Source organism: Pelmatolapia mariae, linkage group LG20, assembly GCF_036321145.2.
Source record: "Pelmatolapia mariae isolate MD_Pm_ZW linkage group LG20, Pm_UMD_F_2, whole genome shotgun sequence".
NCBI lineage: Eukaryota > Metazoa > Chordata > Actinopteri > Cichliformes > Cichlidae > Pelmatolapia > Pelmatolapia mariae.
Window position 1 is genome coordinate 33,071,837 of NC_086244.1, and position 10,830 is coordinate 33,082,666.

The following is a 10,830-nucleotide window of genomic DNA, read 5'->3' on the forward strand; positions in this document are numbered from 1 at the left end:
ATTATGATCAGCTTGCAGAAGAGCACATAAAACAGAGTGAGGGTTAAATGGCTATGTCAGCAAGAAAGAGATTCTCCCTCGCAGTTTCTCAGTGAAGGATTCAAACGTGGGCCCAAAAATGGAAAGTTGAACTTAAACCGCATCTTTATTGCTGGGAACACTCTTTAAAGAAATAAACATCACAAAACGAACCAAAATCACAAATACGAAACTAAACACTAAACTGGACACTGGAATTTAAAACTAGGAGACTCGAGGGAACAAAAGCAGGAACTAGGCACTAGAATATTACCAGGACACAAAGGGAGAAAAAGAGCATGGAGAGGATACAACAAGACACCGAGCATGAGAAGACTAAGACACTAAATATAAGAGGTGAACAGGGTAAAGAGGAAACAGCTGGGAGACATGACTGACACCAATTATGCAGACAAGACAGAGGAGAGCGAAACAGAATACACTGACATGAGACCTGGACCTTCAAAGTAAAACAGGAAATACAACTGGCACAGGGGCAAGAGTGATATGGGGAGCACAGAAACCAAAACACTAGTAGACATGAACCATGATGAAACCACAGATTATTATTATTAATAATAATAATAATAATAATAATAATAATAATAATAATAATAATAATAATAATGACAGAAGCAGATTCAGGGAGGGACAGCCATCTGGCGCGACCAGTTGGGGTTATAACTTATTGTTGGCCAAAGTGATAAATTATATTCTATTTTCCAAGATAACATTCTGATTTGGAATAGGAGCTGTGGGTCTTTGCTTCTTCCTCTTCTCTTCATACTTTTGAGATATCCCACCACTAGCTCACCCTCTCCTCTTGCTTTGTTTTTGGATTTGCACAGACTTTGTGCAATTTTGTATTTAGGGCCAAATTTCCACTTGGAGGAAATGTTTGATTGTCTCTTACCGTGCAAGAAGGATCACATTTGCAACATGTGAAATGTGCACAAATACATGAAATAACATATAATTACATACGAACACACTGTTATCAAAGTCTCTTTAAAAAGTACCCCTTATCGCACCACGAAAAGAAAAACTGGATTTCTGAGAATGTAAAATTTAAAACACTTAATAAAACCTAACATAAATAAAACCCTCTCTGCATCTTCATACACACACATGTAGTTTTTAATTTCCAGTTTATGTCATTTTTAATATGATAGGGCAAACGTTCCTTCCTTCTTCTGACACCATGCAGTCCTAGGACCATGTGTCAGAAAAGGTTGCCCCACCTTCAAATCATGCTTGATAGTGACTCAAACATCATATTGGACTGAAGTTTTACACTTTTCCAAACACCCTGATTGGTTGGCATCATTTCAGTTTACGTGTACTGGGCATGAGGGTTAAAAATAAACTTTCTGTTGCCTTGGGGCAACGCTGTGCTGTAGAGGGTTAATGCATAAATCCATATTGCACTTTATTACTTCTGTTCCTGTGTACCATCATTTAAGATCCTTGATCTGCCTTGGTGTACCTTTCAGTCTGATTTACTACCTCTTCCTCCATCTACACGTCCTCGAAGAGCAAAAACAAAGTAGAGAACAAGCACCAGCGGTCCTGGGGAAACAGGAAGTGACCTCTTTATAGCAAAGTTCAAGAACAAAGGAACAACTTCCTGTTTTGACCAAACATATGAAAGAAGGAATGGTAGTGTGGGGTAGTGATTTTTTTCAGTGGATAATTTATTTTTAGTTCCAATATCTAGATTACATTCTGTTTTCTTTCATTCAAACAAATTATTTAATTCTGTTAATGATTTAAACTGTAATGTTATGGTCTCTTTTTACTTTCTTTTCTTAACACAGACACTCTTATACACAGGATGTGCATGATATTATTAAAGGGAAATTCTTCTTAGGTTTGCATGCCAACTAATCGATATTAAGTTTTCTTCTGGTATAAAACATTATATAATGTTAGCAGGTTTTTTTGCCCTGGTTTGCAGGGTCCCTGATGATCCCTTGTATGTGGATGCTTCCAGCTTTCATTTGATGAGAATAACTCCAAACTGTCTATTATATGTTTGTATGAACACCAAGTACTTACAGACAGGTCTATTAAGATTGTTAATGTTTACTCCATACAGCCACAATTTAAAGGGAAGTAATAATCAAGACTAAAGTTTAGACTTCCAAGTGTTGTCTGCAAGTGTTGAATTCAATTTTATAGCTGCCCAAAAAGGTGTAAAAAAACAAAAGTCAAACTTATTAAGTTATAAAAAGGGCAACTGAGCATAATTTGTGAAGGTAAAAACACCCACAAACAAGCAGAAACTGAAATCCTGGTAGAGCATTAAACTAATCATTCAATGGTATCCATGGGTCCCACATTTCAGCCAGGCAAGAGTGCAAGAAATTTGCATCTGAGTATTAGAGACGTTTCCTCGGTCTCTCCAAACCTGAGTAAATGGAGTAATTGTGCAAAAGTTGCTGTAATTCTTGAACTGTTGATGCTTTATTTTGTTAATTACAGTCTGCGCAACAATCATGTCTCAACTGCTCTAAAATCTGCTGTGGTGTTGTTCAAAGACAAAATTCTAATACTGTTGTTATGCAATATTCATGGATCCAAATCTACATTTGAAGGTTGTCTGAACATGAGGGATCACTCTAAGAATACATTTCTAATTCTAAACCACAGCTACAATTTGTGAAACTGCAAAAATAATAGGGGATAAACCAATTAAATAATATTTCAGCAAGTATAGATTTACCCATTTCACAACTTAGTACATCAGTTGATTCTGTGGATTATCCTTAAAACGCAATTCAACTGAGCTCAAAATCCCCATGCAAGAGTCAAAATAAGGTTTAGCTTTAACTTCAGGGCTGTTTGATTTCTTGTTAATCAGACCAGCTCAGGCTGTGGGATTACAATAGGCCAAAACATCTAAGTTTGCCACATGTTTTTCTCTGACTTTGAAAAGTTAAACCTAGCAGTAGAGGGCTGGCTCAAACTAATGAACGGATTTAACGAACATTTGGGAGCACTGTAGAACCTGGATGTGCTGAGATTAATGATATAGATTCCTGTGTCTGTGTGTGTAAAACAAAATAGAAAAACAGAAAATAGGTCAGCGTTAGAGGAAGCCTATGAGTTATATATCTTATACAAGAGCAGTCACAGAGGGGATGCAATAATGCCAGCGTAATATAATAATATTTTTTTTATCCAAAACTGTAAGCTGTAAGTGCCTGTACTGTAAGTACAAATGCAAAATAAAGTTATAGAAACATGCAAACTCCTCTTATAAAGGCACCTACCAAATACTAGACCCAAACCCAGGACCATCATGCTGTGAGGCAACAGTGCTGACCACTGGACTGGACCACTGTGCTGTTTGATTTTACATTCACTTTCAGTTCCGTTCAAGACGGTGGATGCTTACACTTCTACATAATCTGCATTCACAAAAAGCTCAACGGAAGGTCAAACACAGGGAGACCCATGTCACCCATACCACATAGTTCACTTATTATGAATTAAACTTACATTAATTGTCTCTCACGCTGCATGATTAAAGCATGTGGAGGATGCAGGCATCAATTCCACTACTACTCCTGTGCTAAGCAAGAGGTACAGGGATTGAGTTAATCCCCCAACATGTTGTGACATTATAACACAATGATGATCTGAAGACAAGTAAACCCTAAATAATTTCAGTTCAAGTGTTAGCTCATAGGTCATAGCTCACTTATGATAAAATAAAGTTAAATTAATTGTCACTCAGCTGTCAGGTCCTGTCATTCTTGGCTGTGACAGCACCTGACAAGTCAGCCATTTTAACTGCTCAATGGAAGGTTGAGCATCAAAAGTGTCAACGTGCAACATGCCTGGGGCCCTGTTCTCGATTCATAGCCTTTGGTTATGGGCCACCCATCTGGAGCCACCCCACTTCTCCTGCTGGGATGGGTGCGCAGATGTGTGGGCTCAGGTCTTCGGTACTCTTGGGGACAGCCTGATCTTCCTGGTCCCAGTTAAGATACCACGGTTTATACAATTTTTATTTACTATAACATAATGATAGAGGACTATAACAGCAGAATGTTTTTGTTTCGCAAAGAACAATGCGCATGGAGGATGCGGGTATCGATCCCGCTACCTCTCGCATGCTAAGCGAGCGCTCTACCATTTGAGCTAATCCCCCTTCGCGCCAACGACACAGGTTACGTTCAAGTGTGTGTATGCACATAAGTAAAGCCATTACTTCAATCACAGGGAATCTGTTTGTAAAATTGCATATTTGAAAGTTAAAGAGTAGCCTTAGTCCTCTGGGATCCACAGCTGTTACAGATGACCTCAAAGATATTGCTGAATAACTTTTAAATGTTGCTCGGTATGATTACAAATTTATATAATTATTTAACCGGCCCACCATGCTGCACCATTATACCATTCACTTCCAACAGAGTGGGTGTACATGCTTACACTTCTGTATAATGTGCATTTACAACAAGATCAATAGATCATTGAATTTGCTGACATAGCCACTCCTAAAAAAATTGGCAGCTGTCTTGAATGTTTTCTGATGGATTTCATATTGTTTGTAAATGAACTTATGACACTCCTTAGACTGATGGACGGCAACAATTTCTTTTCTTTATTGCTGGCCGTTGCTGTTGTCTCTCCTTCGCAATTTGTTAACACACACCTGAATGCTGCAGACTAGCAAAGTACCAAAACTTCTGTGTTTGCAAAGGTGCTCACACTTGCTGGTGATCAGGTAGTCGAGTGTATTTTATTAACAGCACGTTGCTCCTACTTATCCTCTTAATTCCTATGGTAGCATTGAGAGTGAACTTAATTTTCCACACAGTGCTTCTGCATTTTGTTAAGTAAATAATGGCACAGTGCAATATGTCATGTGATTCTGTTCATCTGAGGTCATATTTACCTGATTTTAAGACCTGCTGAAGACCAGATAACATACTAGTAATTGTTTTATGTCCTGATATGTAAAACCATAGGATTGAAACGGGGTGCACCTTCTTTTTCACATGACTACATTTACAGTAAAAGAGCTACCTGTATTCCAAGCAGTGACCGTAGAAAACATTTTTTATACAATCATCGATTTCATTCAGTTAGCAAATTGTGCAGTCAAAGTCTAAATGTCAAGCCAACAAATCTAGCAGTACAATCAGTCGGTGCTGGTATCTCTGAGTCTCGAGAATAAGAATAAATTCATCCTTCAAAGCGTAGCTCATAACTTGATTTTTACCATTCATGTAACACGTTTGGTTTAGGGATGAGCTTTCACTTTCTGGTCCTATTGATGCCATATAAATGAAAACACATTAACACACACACAAACAGGAACAGATGCACAAACACAGGATACAGTCAACGAGTCTCCACTAATTAAAACTGAACATAGGCTCGTCACTTGCCCAAACGTACACACACACACACACACACACACACACACACCTACTCTAAGAGGAAGGGAGTGACTTCCCTTTGAGTCATTATTACTTTAAATAAAAATATAAACACATGACCTCATAAGAAATCCAGCTCAAGTGATCACCAACTTCTGCTTTAAAGAAAAGATAAGATAAAAAAGCGTACTAATAAGAGCAACGAGACACACAGTGTGATTCCACTTCCACTTACTCTATTGCATCAGCTCTTTTTTTGTGCCAGATAATCAAACCAGCATACAGGAAAATGTTGACGGGTGGCCTTAAAGCCTGTATTGATAGCATTAGCTCAATACAGAGGGCCAGAGAGCACAAGTAAGCAAGAGAGAGGAAGATCACAAGAGACATGCATGATCAGATGATAACCCTCGCCCTTAGTTACTGTTGCTATGCCTGCCAAGACTGTATTGTAGCACATAAACAGCACAGTGTTATGCACCTGTCTTGTTCAAAAAACACCAATGGATCAATAAGAAGACAAGAGACCATGTAGCACATGAAACTTCTTTGTATTAGATAAATATAAGATAACATAACCATAAGCAAACTGCAATTAATAAAACTCTATCAGGACAAAAACAAAACAATAAATACATAGTATGGGCTTTTCCTTCCTGTACCAGTAAAATATTCTGCCCCCCCCCACACACACACACACACTTTGCAATTACATTTTTTTTAATATAATCTTCACATCATTTACGTTTAACTTTATGTATCTTAGAGAATAGTTCTTCCAGTCTCTTGGTAACTGCGTACTGACAGGAAGTTGATTTGACTCGGTGTGTGGTGCCATCTTGTGACGGAAAATATGGCAGGCCGTCTGTGGATTTGTGCTAATTATATTCATGTATGAAATGAGAGAAAATTATACAAAGAATTAAATCACTGACTGTAAAAACAAAATAAACTGACAGAAGGAATTTCCACAAAACATGTACGACTGAATACAACCAAATGTTGCAAAGCCAAACATGAACACAGCATCAGACAGATGTGAGTGAGATGAAACAGCATTCATTTTTATGTTATTTGGACTTACCTTGCACTAGCACAGAAAAAAAAAACAAAAACAAAAAAAACTATTTTATTTTATATGCTGGAATGTGCAGAAAATAGGTTTAAATGTTAAACAAATTTCTTCCAGTCAGAGAATGTTGCATATAATTTAATGTTTGTTTCATGCGTAAAGTTAAAAGATTAAAACTAACAAAACTAGTTTCAAAAAGAGACTTTTTCATTTGATTACATTTTATATGATGGATTATGCAGAAAAAATAGAATTGGGCTGAAAGATCTATTGCTTTATTACCTATTCAGGTTGTAAATCATTTTTTTAAAAAGTAACTAAGTAACTAATTACTTTTGAAAATAAGTAATCAGTAAAGTAACGGGATTACTTTGGGGGAAGTAATCAGTAATTAGTTACTGATTACTTTTTTCAAGTAACTTGACCAACACTGTTCATAACAGAGGAGAAATCTGCTACAAACATTTCTCAACATTTTTCAGAAGCTTTCACAACTCCTGCCTCGTTTTACACAACACCACTTATCATTCATTAGTCTCTCTGTTATTACAAAACACAGCCAGATAGTCCAAAACACATTGCATGACATATTTGAAAACCTGGAATATTTTTCAGTCTAATGAAATACATTTGTAATTAGGTTTCCTGGATTGATTAGCTAATAAAAATTATTTTGTGTGTCAGTGTCCAGACTATTGTCAGGACAGCTGTGTCATAAACAAAACTCTTTAATAACTTTGAAGACAATATAAAATAGATCTTATCCCTTGTGTATAAACTTTGTTTTTAACTTTGCAACCACATTTGTAATTTTCCTTGTTTAAGCAATTTATCACGTTAGACAACTTTTATTAGTAAGGGATCGCGTGATCTGTGAGCTGAATATGTGCGCAGCTGATTAAAGAGCGAGTGTCTGCGTGTGTGTGGCATTCTTCTAAACTTCTAAAAAAAAATGTAAGCCATATGTAAGCCATGTTACATGATAAACAAATAGTATGCTACCTCAAAAATGTTATATGTGTAAAAACTAAATTACCGGCATTTAAACACTGAAATGGTTTCCTTCTGAAGTCCTTTTTTACACAAACGACATTTTCCTATTCATAACATGGCCCTGGTGGTTTCTTTGTTCTTCTTTTTTTTGGTCCTTTTATTATTTCTGTAAAACATAAACAAAACATGTCTGTCTTCAGCGGTAAATGGTAAACTGCTAATGGTAATGATAAACTATCATGCACTCATGTAATTGTAAAAAAGAAACATGTTTTCATAGGATATTTTTTCCAAGTACTGCCTTTCATTTGTAAGACTTTGTCTCTCAGCTGTCAGGTCCTGTCATTCTGGGCTGTGACAGCGTCTGTCTTATAAGTCAGTCATTTTAACTGCCATCATTTTAGCATGATAGCATCAAAGCTGTTAACATGTCAGGGGCCCTTCTCCTTCTGGGATGGACGCGCAGATGTGTGGCCTGAGGTCTTCTTAGGGACTGGGTGACCTACCTGGTCAAAGTTAAGATACCACCGTTTATACAAGATTTAATTACCATAACATAATGATAGCGGAGTAAGAGGACCGTGTCAGCGGAAAATCTTTGCTTTTATTTGTAAAGAATAAAGTGTGTGGAGGATGCGGGCATCGATCCCGCTACCTCTCGCATGCTAAGCGAGCGCTCTACCATTTGAGCTAATCCCCCTACGTGATGCTGCCGGTTGTGACGTTACAACCGGATGATGAACTGAACACTACAAAACCCTGATTCGTTTTAATTCCATTGTACGTATGCATATTATAAATAAAGCACAGCGGATCTGTCTGTAAAATGCGTATTTGAAACTGTTCAAATATGAGACGCGCCAAAAAGGCAGAACTGGCATTTTTGCTCTACACATGCGCATTAACTTAACAAGCGTTCCGCTTCTAATCAGTAGTTCCTGTGCTTGTATCATATTCTTCATTCTGACTGACATTGTCATGACACAGCGTCATCGATTCGCTGTTCGAAAGAAATGTGCACACAGTGTCCCTAATGTACCCTACTGCAGTGTGTGATGTTATTTAAAGGTTTAACATTGATGGTTAAGAGGCTTATTTAGACAACAAAGCAAACTAAAACACAATTAGATGTTACGTTTTTCCCATTTACTAACAACTCACATATTTTGTAGCATAAAGAGTTCTTATGGCACACTGTGACATATGCGAAGTGGTAATTATAGGGACTCGGGGAGTGCTGGCACAGCTGTTAGAGAGGACCTGAAAGCTATTGCTGAATAACTTTCAAATGTTGCTCGGTATGATTACAAAAGTGTATAATTAAAAGTTTAAAAGTGCATTAAACTGGTTAGGCATTCTGAATGCTTCAACCGCACCATGCAACAGAAATGCACTGTTTTTGTAACTTACTGAGGATATTATTTAAGGATTCGAGGATTCAGGGATTATTGATTACCACTTGATGTAGTGCCCAGGAAAAAAAGATGGGAAATGTGACTTTCCATGACCACACAAAAGCTGTAAGTATAACTAGCTTTACTCGAAAATTTTTGAATTGCTTTAAAACGCGTTGTCGGGTCACCCTTCATGTAAGATCCACCTCCAGTTCAAAGTCTTGCAAGACCTTTGGTCAGAAATGATCATTTGATGGAGCTGGGACTGCACACTTTATCAAATTTTAATCTGGATAAGCTCAATTAAATAGCCACAATTTTGACTATAGTCAAAAACGTCTTGGAGGATGCGGGCATCGATCCCGCTACCTCTCGCATGCTAAGCGAGCGCTCTACCATTTGAGCTAATCCCCCTGGTGTACGCAACACCGCAGCTCAGGGCAAACAAGGTTAAATGTCAGATAAGCTTTTAGAAAGTTGAAATAATGTATCTGGAAGTGTGTATTTTTGTATGAAACTGCATTAAAGCGTGTTTGAGAACTCTCCCATATGCTGTAAGTAAAGGATAGAAGTCTTAAGCCTGTATTCATTCTAATGGCAAGCAGAGTGAGACTTGTTAAGGTGCAAAAAGAAGGTATGTTACATAGAATTCATATCTACTAACTTTATTTCCTGGCATGCTCCCTGTTGAAATGAAGGCCAATGTTAGATATCCATATTCAGAACCACACCTGCTGACATGCAAAAACATCTGCTGGAAAGGGATTGGATGACCTCCACAGATCTGACAGATGGTTATTTTCGTATTCCAATACTACCTTGCCACATGAGATACCGCTGGCTCCTCCCTCTTGGCTGACTACTAGAGTGAGAAGTGTGTTTCTCTGTTTCTATGCATAGATTTACCTGAATGTAACAGGAGTGCTATGAGAGAGAGCAGAAACACTTCAACATGCCACGATCCACTGTGAAACAGTGCATACGCTGTTAATATTTTCCAGTTTCTTACACATATGCCTGTTGCTGTGTGCATGCATGTTTGTTGCTTATCTCAACCACTGTTCATTTGATAAATTTATAACATACTAAAGGGCTCCATTACTATGGCTGCCAGGCTGTGAAGGACTACACACACAAACACAGACATGCAGGAATTTCATCATTAGATTACAAACACCAGCTACATGGTGTTCCAGCTGTATTCTGCTCTGTTTATTCAAATGTCATTTAGGTTAAATACAGCAGGCAGGTTGGGAACCGCACCATGCAGTCTGGGCCTTGCGAACTGCTGTGAGGGTTAGCAAAGGGGATACACTTCACTGGCAGGCTGTGTTGAAGCGGGACTTGCAGCGGGAGTTGCAGTTGGAACTTTAGGTGATGTGCATGCTATAGTTCATGGGCAATTTGACCACTACAACACGCTGCAGCTTTGGTAGGGTGCAGTTTGAGAGGTGTAGAAATGGGAAAGGCTGTGTTATGTGGGAAATCTGGTTGTTAATACAGTAGCCCACATTAAGCCCAAGCTCCCTGTTGAAATGAAACAAATAATAATTTATAACCAAGTGATGCAACATGGAAACTATTATTATATTAATATTAGATTTACCTGATTTAAAAGCATTATGAAACTTTCCAGTTCAAACATGCACTTGGAAGTATGCCTTCAAAACCTTCTGCCAAACACACCCTCTGAGGTGTGTTTAAAATTGTAGAAAACCTGTTTTTTAACAAGACCATTATCTTTCATTTAGCCTAACCAAGCCTAAACACAGTCAATGAATACAAAACAGAAGAGAGCCTTTCTTCAGAATTTTATCTACTTTTCCCTCGCAGCAAGAAGGTCCAGGTTAAAATCCACCAAGCGCCCAGGGCCTTTCTGTGTGCAGCTTGCACACAGATACCTCAACTTCCTGCCATAGTCCAAAGACATTCAGTTAGTGGGGTCAGGTTACTTGGTGAT

General features: G+C 38.0%; 3 non-coding genes across 3 annotated transcripts; all 3 read right to left on the reverse strand.

The window, feature by feature from the left end:
* Positions 1-4,104: 4,104 nt before the first annotated feature.
* On the reverse strand, positions 4,105-4,177 carry trnaa-agc (transfer RNA alanine (anticodon AGC)). Its single transcript has one exon. It is a non-coding gene; the product is annotated as a tRNA-Ala (tRNA).
* Positions 4,178-8,103: 3,926 nt separating this feature from the next.
* Positions 8,104-8,176, reverse strand: trnaa-agc (transfer RNA alanine (anticodon AGC)). Its single transcript has one exon. It is a non-coding gene; the product is annotated as a tRNA-Ala (tRNA).
* Positions 8,177-9,211: 1,035 nt separating this feature from the next.
* trnaa-agc (transfer RNA alanine (anticodon AGC)) lies at positions 9,212-9,284 on the reverse strand. Its single transcript has one exon. It is a non-coding gene; the product is annotated as a tRNA-Ala (tRNA).
* Between the last annotated feature and the right edge of the window lie 1,546 nt (positions 9,285-10,830).